Source organism: Sebastes umbrosus, chromosome 15, assembly GCF_015220745.1.
Source record: "Sebastes umbrosus isolate fSebUmb1 chromosome 15, fSebUmb1.pri, whole genome shotgun sequence".
NCBI lineage: Eukaryota > Metazoa > Chordata > Actinopteri > Perciformes > Sebastidae > Sebastes > Sebastes umbrosus.
The window spans coordinates 1,451,168-1,461,906 of NC_051283.1; positions in this window are offsets into that span (position 1 = coordinate 1,451,168).

Genomic DNA, 10,739 nt, shown 5'->3' on the forward strand with positions numbered 1-10,739 from the left:
ATGAATTGAATACTTTTATTGGCGTGTCACACACCCGAGGGTGCCCGGCCCACATGGGCTCATAACACATGACTCACATTACAGACAGAGAGGAGAGAGAACACAAAGGGAAGCAAGCACGACACACCATAATGTATCCGTATGTTTATACACGTTGATGGGAAAGCCTTTAAAGCCCCCCCCCCGCTCCAGCCAGTTTTACTTCCTGTTTTTTGGTTAACGTTCTTTCTCAATCAGAGAATGGGGGTGTGGTTAATAGTCAGATGTAATTCATTACCATGGCAACCAGATTGCATTGTTTAAAAAATACTTATTGGTTACTGTAAATACAAGGGAAGAAGACAAAGGTGAGGGAGTACGGGGGTAACAACTATGTGTTTAAGAGGGACCGAGAAATAAATGACACTGTATTATCGTTCTTTAAATGACAGATTACCTATTCAATAATTACAGGCTACAGTAGTATACAGGGTATCAAGATATGAACAATGGGTTAAAAGGGTTTATAGTAGATTATATCATATATAATATAATCTACTATAAAGCCCTGCGAGCGTCTGGCAACCTGTCCAGAGTGTACCCGCCTTCACCCATTGTCAGCTGGGATCGGCTCCAGCCCCCCCCGCGACCCTGAATGGGATAAGCGGTTACAGATGGATAGCAATACAACCTATGTTCTTCTCCATCTTTATTATTATTCCGCCTGATTTCTTGCAAATCAACTCCTTCCACATTTTTCAATGTAAAAACTTCATTCAAACATAAAAGCGTTCAGCTCAATTAGAACATGTGCGCGTGTGTTTTGATCATTTATACTTTCAGAAATATTCAACGTTTTTGATGAGTAGACGGATCGTTCAAATCTGACTAAATTAATGCATTTTCATACATTCACTTGGAAATTCCATTCAAACTTTAAAATGGTCCACATCTTTCATATATTCTTGCTATTATTCCACTTTTAAATCCCAATCTAAACTTTTTAAAATATTCAACCTTCTTTGAAGCGAAGTAAAAATGCCTCCCTCAGATTTTTACATTAGTGTGTATTGGACAGAATGTTCAGAGCTTGAGTGGTGACATCATGCTTTTTTCAAAATAAAAGCATCATCTTGCCAGGGCTTAGACCACAGCAGATGTTTTATCTTTAATCCAACGAATACAATTAAAGGAAACCTAAACTCATTCTCAGTACACTTATTTAAAGGGACTGTCTGTAACTTCTTACACGTATAAATCACTGCTGGTCGGTGTCCCATGCGCACTTGCGTGTGGCTACGCTGTTCAGACTCAGACTCCAACACAAACTACAGTGAAGCACCAAAACCTCTTGGTTGTATCTAGTGAAGTCCGTCTGTTAAACAGTGTTGGCCGCGGTCGGAGGACGCGGGGGAGATCGTAGCTTTGGTCTCCAGGACCGGAGTCTCTGCTGTACTCTGCTTCTCTGCCTGCCTTCACTCACACACCGCGCTCGTTCACGCTCTTTTGCTCCACTCTCACAGGCATGCGCGCACACTCCACTCTGCAGAAGAGTTAGTTTAGCTCTGAGAATATCTAGTGAATGTACAGTGGACGTTTGTGTAGAAATAACTGCTGCAGCTCCTCCAGACCAACAGAGGTTTCCCATGTCTTGTGAAGTGACGGAGCTCCGCAGAGAGAAATGTAATCGTCTCCGACCAAAACTCCGGTGTCTCCCCTGTTCCCTCCGGCCGCGGTCGGGAGGCTGAGGCAGGAAAAGCCAACACTAGGATCAGCATTGATTCATGGAGAGACCTTCGTCTGGTCAGCTAACATTACTGCCAAGCAGCTGAAATATAGAGTGATATTGTGCTTTTAGCTGACGTGTGTCGCCTCACTGTGTTGAGCGATGCTCCTTCATGTCTATGTAGAGCGAGCACAAGCGCCAGCAACAGGACGCTGACTTTAGTTGACTTAGCGGCCACAGGTGTCGCTGTTAACAAGACATTTCTGATTCTTACAAATAGTCCCTTTAAGTCCTTGCTTCAACACCTCTATTTGAACTTATTTCCTTGCTTACTCTATATTTTGCATCCTCCATCCCTTTCCCAATGTTCCTACTGTTCATACAACTTCAGCTGCTTTTACATGCATTTATTCTCCATCATTCATACTCCATTCAAACCTTAAAATCTTTCACATCTTTCATACATTATTGGTATTATTCAACTTTTAAATCCTGCTATGCAGTGTAGCGTCAGCTCTTCAAAAAAAAAAAAAAAAAAAATATATATATATTAAATATACCACATCTTTATATGTTATTGGTATCATTCAGCTTTTCAATGATATTCATGCAAATTAAACCCATTCCCACTTTTCCAACTATTTCTTCTACTTCACCTTCTTCTTACAACAGTTAAGCCAGCAGTTCAGCGAAGCACCAGCTCTTCAGCATCCAGCATTCACACCACAATTTCTTCAGAACTTGCTTTTCTAGTTATGTGTTGTTGTTATTATGATTATTAATATAGTTTTGATGTTTTTAATGTATGTTTTCTTTTTACATTATTGTTGCTGGGAATCAAGGGCATGTCTTTATAACTTTAAAATAGTTTACAATATTATGGGGTATGTTAATGTTGATTAAATACTGGGCTGTAAAACAAAGGGCTACATTTTTTACCCCATATCTTCACTGTAATTATAGTGTAGTTAAAGGGTATATTAAAGTTTATTATTATGTTTTCTTTTCTTTTTTTTAAGCTAAGTAGTTTGGCTCCTTTTCACAACAGAGCTGCGGTGTGAGGACATATAGGTGAAGTCTGCTGTCTCTACCTTACTCAATATGTACTGGGTTTATTTAAAAAAGTATTTAAAGTGTAATTTAATTACATTAATCTCCCCTAAACATAAAGGTGTTGACCCCTTGTTTCCTGTAGGCTACTTCTTCACATGTATACTGTAGGATCCACAAAGTGTTTCATTGATACCATTTTAGAAAAATATACACACTTACAACATAGTAACGGTCTTTTAAAAACACATTTTCCCCATATTGTTTTTAAATAGCTTTTATCTTTGTTTTATTGTACATAAAGTACATATTTTGTATGAATTACACTTAACAGAAGGACATATTAACATTATTGACTTGGTGGTAATCAAACATAACAAATGCTGTGTCTGTGTGAAGGAGACTAGTGGTTAACTGCAGTCAGTGAACAACAAGGAATCATAAAAGGTTGCACAAAACTCCTGATAGAAAGAAACAGAAGAGACGAAAACAATGAACTCACGAAGGAGGTGACCTATATCCCTGGGTTAGAACGGTGTGTGTTTCTGGGTGTGTCAAGTGGGCAGGAGCACTCATTTGCTCTGTGAGCCCTGTAATAGTATTCATGAAACATGGACACCATGTGTGTCTGCACACACACACACACACACACACACACAGTAAAACTATCAAACCCAAACCGAGTCACAGGCTGTTTCTGGGCTTTTTTAAAGGTACATTACTGCAATTAATATACAAATTGATCAATTTGTCTTCCTTTATTAAAAGTGAAAGAGGTCACTGATAAGCTACATTCAGTATAACTTAATATATACATAATTAATAGTTGTTTAATACCTGCAGGTATGGCATGCGATGGTCTATTATTATAATAAATAATAAAATTAATCATCTGTTGTAGGTTAAGTACAGTTGTACTGTTGTTCTGGGATGATAACTATTCATGTTCTGTGTCATTAAAGTCAACTTACTGTAGGTTACAAGGCATATCAACTAAAGCTTCACACAAAATACTAAAAATGCAAAAATATAAAAACAAAAATGATATAGACAAGACAGAAAACCCTGTCATTATCATGAAGTAAAGCAAAAAAGCCGATAACACAGAAGAGAGTAAAAATACAGTAGTTGAAAGATTGTGTGAGGACTTCTAATTCCTGTTAATAGACTCCTGTTCTGTCTCCTTGTGGCGAGGAGTGAGGCAGAGGGACCGTGAGGGACCGTGAGGCAGAGGGACCGTGAGGCAGAGGGACCGTGAGGGACCGTGAGGCAGAGGGACCGTGAGGCAGAGGGACCGTGACCCGGCGCTGTCCGCTGTCGGGCACATTTCCTGTAGCATGGTGGAATTAGCAAGCTAAGCTAGCTAACTAGCCAGTCGCTAAATGAGTAAAATGTAACAACTTAATACTTCATCCTCACACTCTGGTCACAGCGTAGGAAAGCACAGTGCTATCACCAGATGAGGGACAACTTTGTTCACCTCATTTTCTGTGTTGCAAAACAGCATGGCGGAATTAGCTAAGCTAGCTAAGTAGCCAGCCGTCTAGTGGCCAACGGCAGCGCTGTAAAGATTGAATTGAGGGCGTATAAATCTTTGGATGCCTATAGTTAACTATCCTTCAAAAAGAGAGTCGCATAATATCGGTGAAGCCTTTCAGAGATGGAGAGAAAGGGTTGCTAATATTTAGCCTTCTAAGGCTAAATATGAAATATTAGCAACATTAACTCTCCATCTCTGAAACGTTTCGCCAATATTGTAGCTCGCTAGAGCCTCGAATCATAGTTTGTCATCTCAAACGTATGTGATATCTGGATCCTGGCACTCAACAACACAGCAAGATGACATTTCATGTGTAACTTTAGCCCACTGCTAGCATTAACCTCCAGTCTTTCCTTTGTTTAGCCTCCAGCTAACACCCTGACCTCATCATGACGTAGACACAAAAAGGGTCTATAAGGGTTTATTATCACTGCCAGGAGATTATGAGATTGGTCGTATGACTGAGTGTGTGTCTGTGCATCTCTGTGTCTGTCCACGGCTAATCTCGCATACTGCTGCACTAAACTGCATAACATTTTGGGTGTTCATTTATGGTTGCATGCTCAAGGATCTCTCGTGGTTGCAGTGACTCGCACTTTCTCAAAACACCTTTTATTGCTTGTTTGATGCTGCCACTGATTGACTGCTGACTCCTCACTCACTATCCTTCACCGGCCCCCGCAGTAACTATCGTAGCTACTGCATACTAATACTCAATCAGTATGTACTGCATACTGCCTACCAAATGAACGATTAGGTATGACTTTTACCTGCAGACTGTTCACACTGATGTATGCTCAAGCGACGGCTGGGCCGGTCTCAAGGCCCCCCCCGCCAGCGGCTCTGTCACCTCTTGCAGCAAATTTCCAAACAGGCGTTATTTGGATAAACTACCCACGTACTGGGAATCTAAACGTTATTTTCTCACATGAAAACATATTTAAACGGTAATAAAGTGACATATTAACAGCTAAAACACTTTGCTCAGTAGACTTGAAGCCTTAATAAACGCTTCAAATCGCGGTTACACCAGTGAGATGGAGCTGAGACGTGCGCCTGCACAGAGCTGGTGCAGACGTCTTCATAGATTAAAATGAGAGCACATCTGTTGTGTGAGCCGTGCAAGTGAAAAAAACACGTTGGATACACTCGCAGTCCAGACGGAGGGTTAGCCACTTGTGGTTTGTATTCTTTCAATCAGACATTACAGCAGTGGTCGTTGCAGACACACCTGGTGGAAACCCGCGCTGGGCGTCGATCCCGACTTTCGTAGTGGCCAAATGGTGGTACTGCAACTTCCGTGTCAGTCATGTGATGCATTGGGCCCAAAAAGACATTTTCCCATAGACTTCCATTGGGAAAGAGACATCTGTAACTCAGCGGATAATTTTTTTTGAGGTGAATCCACTCCCCAGTACGAACACCTAAATAGCCATTATTTAAATAATTAAGTTTTTAAAATTGTAAAACGCACTAATAGTTGAATCCAGAGTTATTTCTCTTCCTCTGTTCATGAGAGTGAGACCCAGACCGAGGCTGGAGTGCAAGCCATGACGTTGGGACCCCGTGACCGAGTCATGTGACCGAGCGGACGCTACTCCACCAAGATCCGGGTACTTTTCCAGACGATGTCGAGCCATTTAGGCTTCATGCACCAATGAGCAACTCTCATCAAGAGAAAGCCTGGTGTATACCGACATGCGCCAGTATCTAACGTCGATGGCCGTGACAAGGCGTCAGTATTTGACACCCTGGGAATGAGAACCATGGATGTATTAAAAATACATCTAAACCCTCCCAAATCTTTAAGAGTCAAAAGAGACACACAGTGCGGGCGGAAGGGGAGGTGGATGGGTCCAAGAAACATCATCTAGGAGGCCACTGTTTGTGTCCCGTGCCTCACATTACAATCAGCTGTTTGCTTGTGTCCCTTGCTCACAACGTTCAGTGTCATTTTCACTGTACAAATGTACTAATTTTAAGCCCTACCATTTGTTTTTTTTGTTAATCTAACTATAGTGGTTTTATTGCCTTAACCTAAGCAAGTGGTTTTGTTTACTTGATAACAGCTGCAGTAGGTAGAAATGGAGAAAATATAATTAATAAAAGTATTTTTTATAAAACGGTCGTTATATCCTGACAGTAGTGCATGAGACAGGTAATCTGAAAAAAAATCATGTTCCTCTGTGTCCTCCAGTGCTCCCAACGGAATCTTCAATATTTCACAGACCGGAGGAAAACAAGCAGTCAGAGCTGATCTGGAGTCTGCCGTCCAGCTGCCGTCTATGAGAGCCGGCTGTCAATCACTCACCGGTCAAACTGTCAAACTAGGCAGCGCTGATCAAATATGAATCAATATTCTGTTACTGTAATGCCTATTTCTCTCCTCAAATGTTTTCAGAATCATCTTATAGTGTACTGTTTAGCTGTAAAATGAGAAAGTTTGTGCAGCCATGTTGAGATCCAAGCACCGCCCACCAGCCGGAGCACAGCCAATAGGAACGCTCTCTTTCTCTGAAATGACCTGTGATTGGTCAAAGTCTCCCATCACGGGCTAGATGTTCTAAAGCCTGAAAACAGAGCCATGAGGATGAGCAGAAGTCTAGTTTTCTCTCAGAACACTTGAATTACAATATGCTGAAAGGTTATCATGGAATTTTTGCCCAATGATGCCAAAAACGTTCTGCCTACTGAAGCTTTAAGCATGGGTTTACTGTGACCGAGAAGAGTGAGACCGAGGGGTCTGACAATGTGTCAGTGTATGATGAGTTGGATGAGAATGCATTGTTTATACTGGTATGGGTTGAGAAGTACACTTCAAGTGCAGCAATAAAATTGACGTCCCTGTCTATTAGTTAACCGTATATAGGCAAATGATTCAGTTTGTGGTGCTGATGATTTTTATGCTCTAGAAACGTGCTCACGTCACTTGCGGTGAAAAGAAGCTACTGCTGCTTCTGATGCTGCATTAGATGGTCGCCTTCTAATTTCACCCAAATTTAAAATTGTACAAATTTTGTCGTAAATGGTCTAACCGTTATCGCACAGTCTAACACTGCTAATTGCATGTAAAGCAGTAGTTTTATCTGTTACATGCTGGTATTAATGATTTGAATGCTGTGTATTTCATCTTGTTAAAGTTAACTCTGACACAATCTGTTGTAAACTTACTTGAGTCAGAACGATGGTTCAGGAACAGTTCAGGAACATCTTTTTTTTTTTCCAGTGGTGGAATCCAAAGTTTTCAAGCCAATGACAAACCTGCAAATAACAGTTGTCCAGAGGATGTGTAATACAGAGTGGGGCAACATTGTTTCTATGGTGCTACATGATGGTTATAGACGTCCTCTGTGTCTTTACCAGTGTTGCGGTCATTCCCACCTCAAGCCACATATTGTCCTGGTTCTATTGTTTGTTCAAGTCATAACATATTTCCCCCGAAGGCTGTAGGGTTTAATTCCTCTAGAGACATCCCACAAGCCTTCCCTGTTCATGTGCGAGAAGCAGCGTTCTCATACCAACAGAAAACAGGGAGTTACTTTGAATCATAAAGAGGAGAAACTCAAACACATTAGCCCTGACCTGCTGTAGATACTGTTGACAATAAACATAGTTAAAGCTGCAGTAGTCAGTATATTTTTGGCATCATATATATATATATTAACCTTTCAGCATATTGTAATTCAAGTGTTCTGAGAGAAAACTAGACTTCTGCTCCTCCTCATGGCTCTGTTTTCAGGCTTTAGAACATCTAGCCTGTGACGGGAGACTTTGACCAATCACAGGTCATTTCAGAGAGAGAGCGTTCCTATTGGCTGTGCTCCGGTCATGTGACCGGAACTTGGCGTTCCTTCACCGGATTTCACAATGGCGGCGGCGTCACAAACTTTCTCATTTTACAGCTAAACTGTGCACTACAAGATGATTGTGAGAACATCTGAGGAGAGAAATAGACATTAACGTAACATAATATTGATTCATATTTGATCAGCGCTGCCTAGTTTGACCGTTTGGTCGGAGTTTGCAAGTGATTGACAGACGGCTCTCGTAGACGGCAGCTGGACAGCAGACCTCAGATCAGTTCTTACTGCTTGTTTTCCTCCGGTCTGTGAAATCTTGCAGATGCCGTTAGGAGCACCGGAGGACACAGAGGAACATGATTTTTTTTCAGATTACCTGTCTCATGCACTACTGTCAGGATATAGCGACCGTTTTATAAAAAATACTTTTATTAATTATATTTTCTCCAATCTCACTTACTTCAGCTTTAACAGGCCACGATAAAGCGAGGTTCATATGGTAGACTAAAACTATTTTAAAACGTCTCAGCTAGCAGACAGACACAGTTGGAGACTAGCTGGTGAACATAATGGAGTGTTTAGCAGCTAAAAAGACAGATATTTCCCTCAGGAGTTGGTAAAGACCAAAAACAGAGCTATAAGAGAGTGAATATTGGACCTGCGTTCATTAGATGGACACAAACATGACTCCAGCTGAATGATAATGTTGCACTGTAATTGCTGGATGTGAAAATAAGCAACGGTTTGCTAATAAGTTAGCCATATCAACTTAAAAAGTGATGGTATGTTGTGTTAACAACTTGTTTCTGCTGCCCCCCAAGTGGGAAGTGGTTAGGTGCTAATAAGGAAATCTGATCATGTACATTTCCATGACAGCTGAGCAAACTCCGTCTGCTGAGGAAGATCATGTGATATGAAACTAAATGGACCTTGTGGTGAAACCGTTTTGTTACCTATAGAGCTTATGCCCTTGAAAATATGAATCTGATATCTGTAAGGAGTTGTCAAAGTTCTCACGTGACTGTTGAACTGATGGATGCTGCGTCGATGAGATCATTATAGACTGAAATGTACCAGCCGGAACAAAGATAGTTCTTCAGTCCTCCTTCATATCTCTTCTTCCAGTAACCCGAGCCACACAAGTTCTACTAAATGATGTCGACTAACTCAGTGATTCTCAAAATGGGGTCCGAGGACCTCCAGGGGTCCATGGCTGTCAGGGGGTCAGCGAAATATTTTGCTATAAATAAAATAATAATAATAATAATAATAAAATAAAATTGTGGTGTATCATTAAAAAGCACATATCTGTACTTATGGTCCCGCCGAGAAAAGTAGTCCCATTCAGGGACTTTAACATGGGCTAAAAATTGCGAATTGGACGATCTAAACCTTTCCCTTAAAAATCTTTCCCAAGGTCTTAAAAATCATGGAAAAGGCTAAAAATTACTAGACATCACTCTGATTGAGGGGGCTGATAACTGGACCTCTGGCCCTTTCCCCCGCGGAGTTATAATATGTCAAACTTGACTTATTTTAGGGATCCTCAGTGCAATCCTTCAACTGTCCACCAGATGACAGGCTCTTTGGGTATTGCCATTGGACAACCCAGTCCTTAATCGCTTGGGTATTGCCATTGGACAAAGGTATTCACAATAAAAAATAATTCATTATTATTATTAATTAAACAACACAAAATAAAAATAAAACTTACTTTTTACAGAGCACTGTCCACTCCAGCCTTCTCTCGGTCCTGTCCACTCTCCTCTAACATCACCTGCCACACACTGGCCTCTCTGAAGTATCACATCACCCCACTTGAGTTCTCAACCAATCCACTAGCATCAGAATGCACAACCAATTAAGATATATTTCAGAAGTATAATTAACTCCTGGATCTTAACAACATCCATGTGTGTGTTTGAGAGGGTGTCACAGCCACAATTTCAGTATCCTAATACATTCCAGCACAAAGTTATGAAGTTTGTCTTTTCTTCACGTTTCACATTAAAGCTGCAGTATGGAAAAAGTCACCTTGTTCCAAACTTCTTCATTTTTGCAGCATTTATTCATCTGTGGGAAAGGGTGTTACTGATGCATTTTCGGCCTCCTAGCACAAGGCCTTTTGGAGATATAGCCTCTGTCCACTTCAAATACCTGGGGACCTGCAGTAAAGTATGTGAAGTGGACTTGATTTGTCCACTTCACATGACTTACTGCAGGGCCTTGGGTATGCTGAGTGGACAGTGGGGAACAAGTTTATTTTATCCATACTGCAGCTTTAATGTAAAAACATGAAGAAAAGGGAAACTTAATAACTTTGTGCTGGAATGTACTAGGATGCTGAAATTGTGGCTGTGACACCCTCTCACACACACAAATAGATGTTGTAAAGATGAAGCAGATTGGAACGAGGGCATGTTTGCCACACTTGAAAATATTTCATGTTTTTGCACGTAGTGTCCAAACTGGTTCCCAAGGGTCTAGATCCATCAAAGGCTTGTCAGTTATTCATCATGAACTGTTCTTTTAAGATGTACCGAGTTTTATCTCCTTTGGTCATCCTTTGGGTCAAAAGAGGGAAGTGAGGGATAATTTCCAGGACAGGCGTCCAATAGCAATACCTTCCCATTCAAATTTTTTA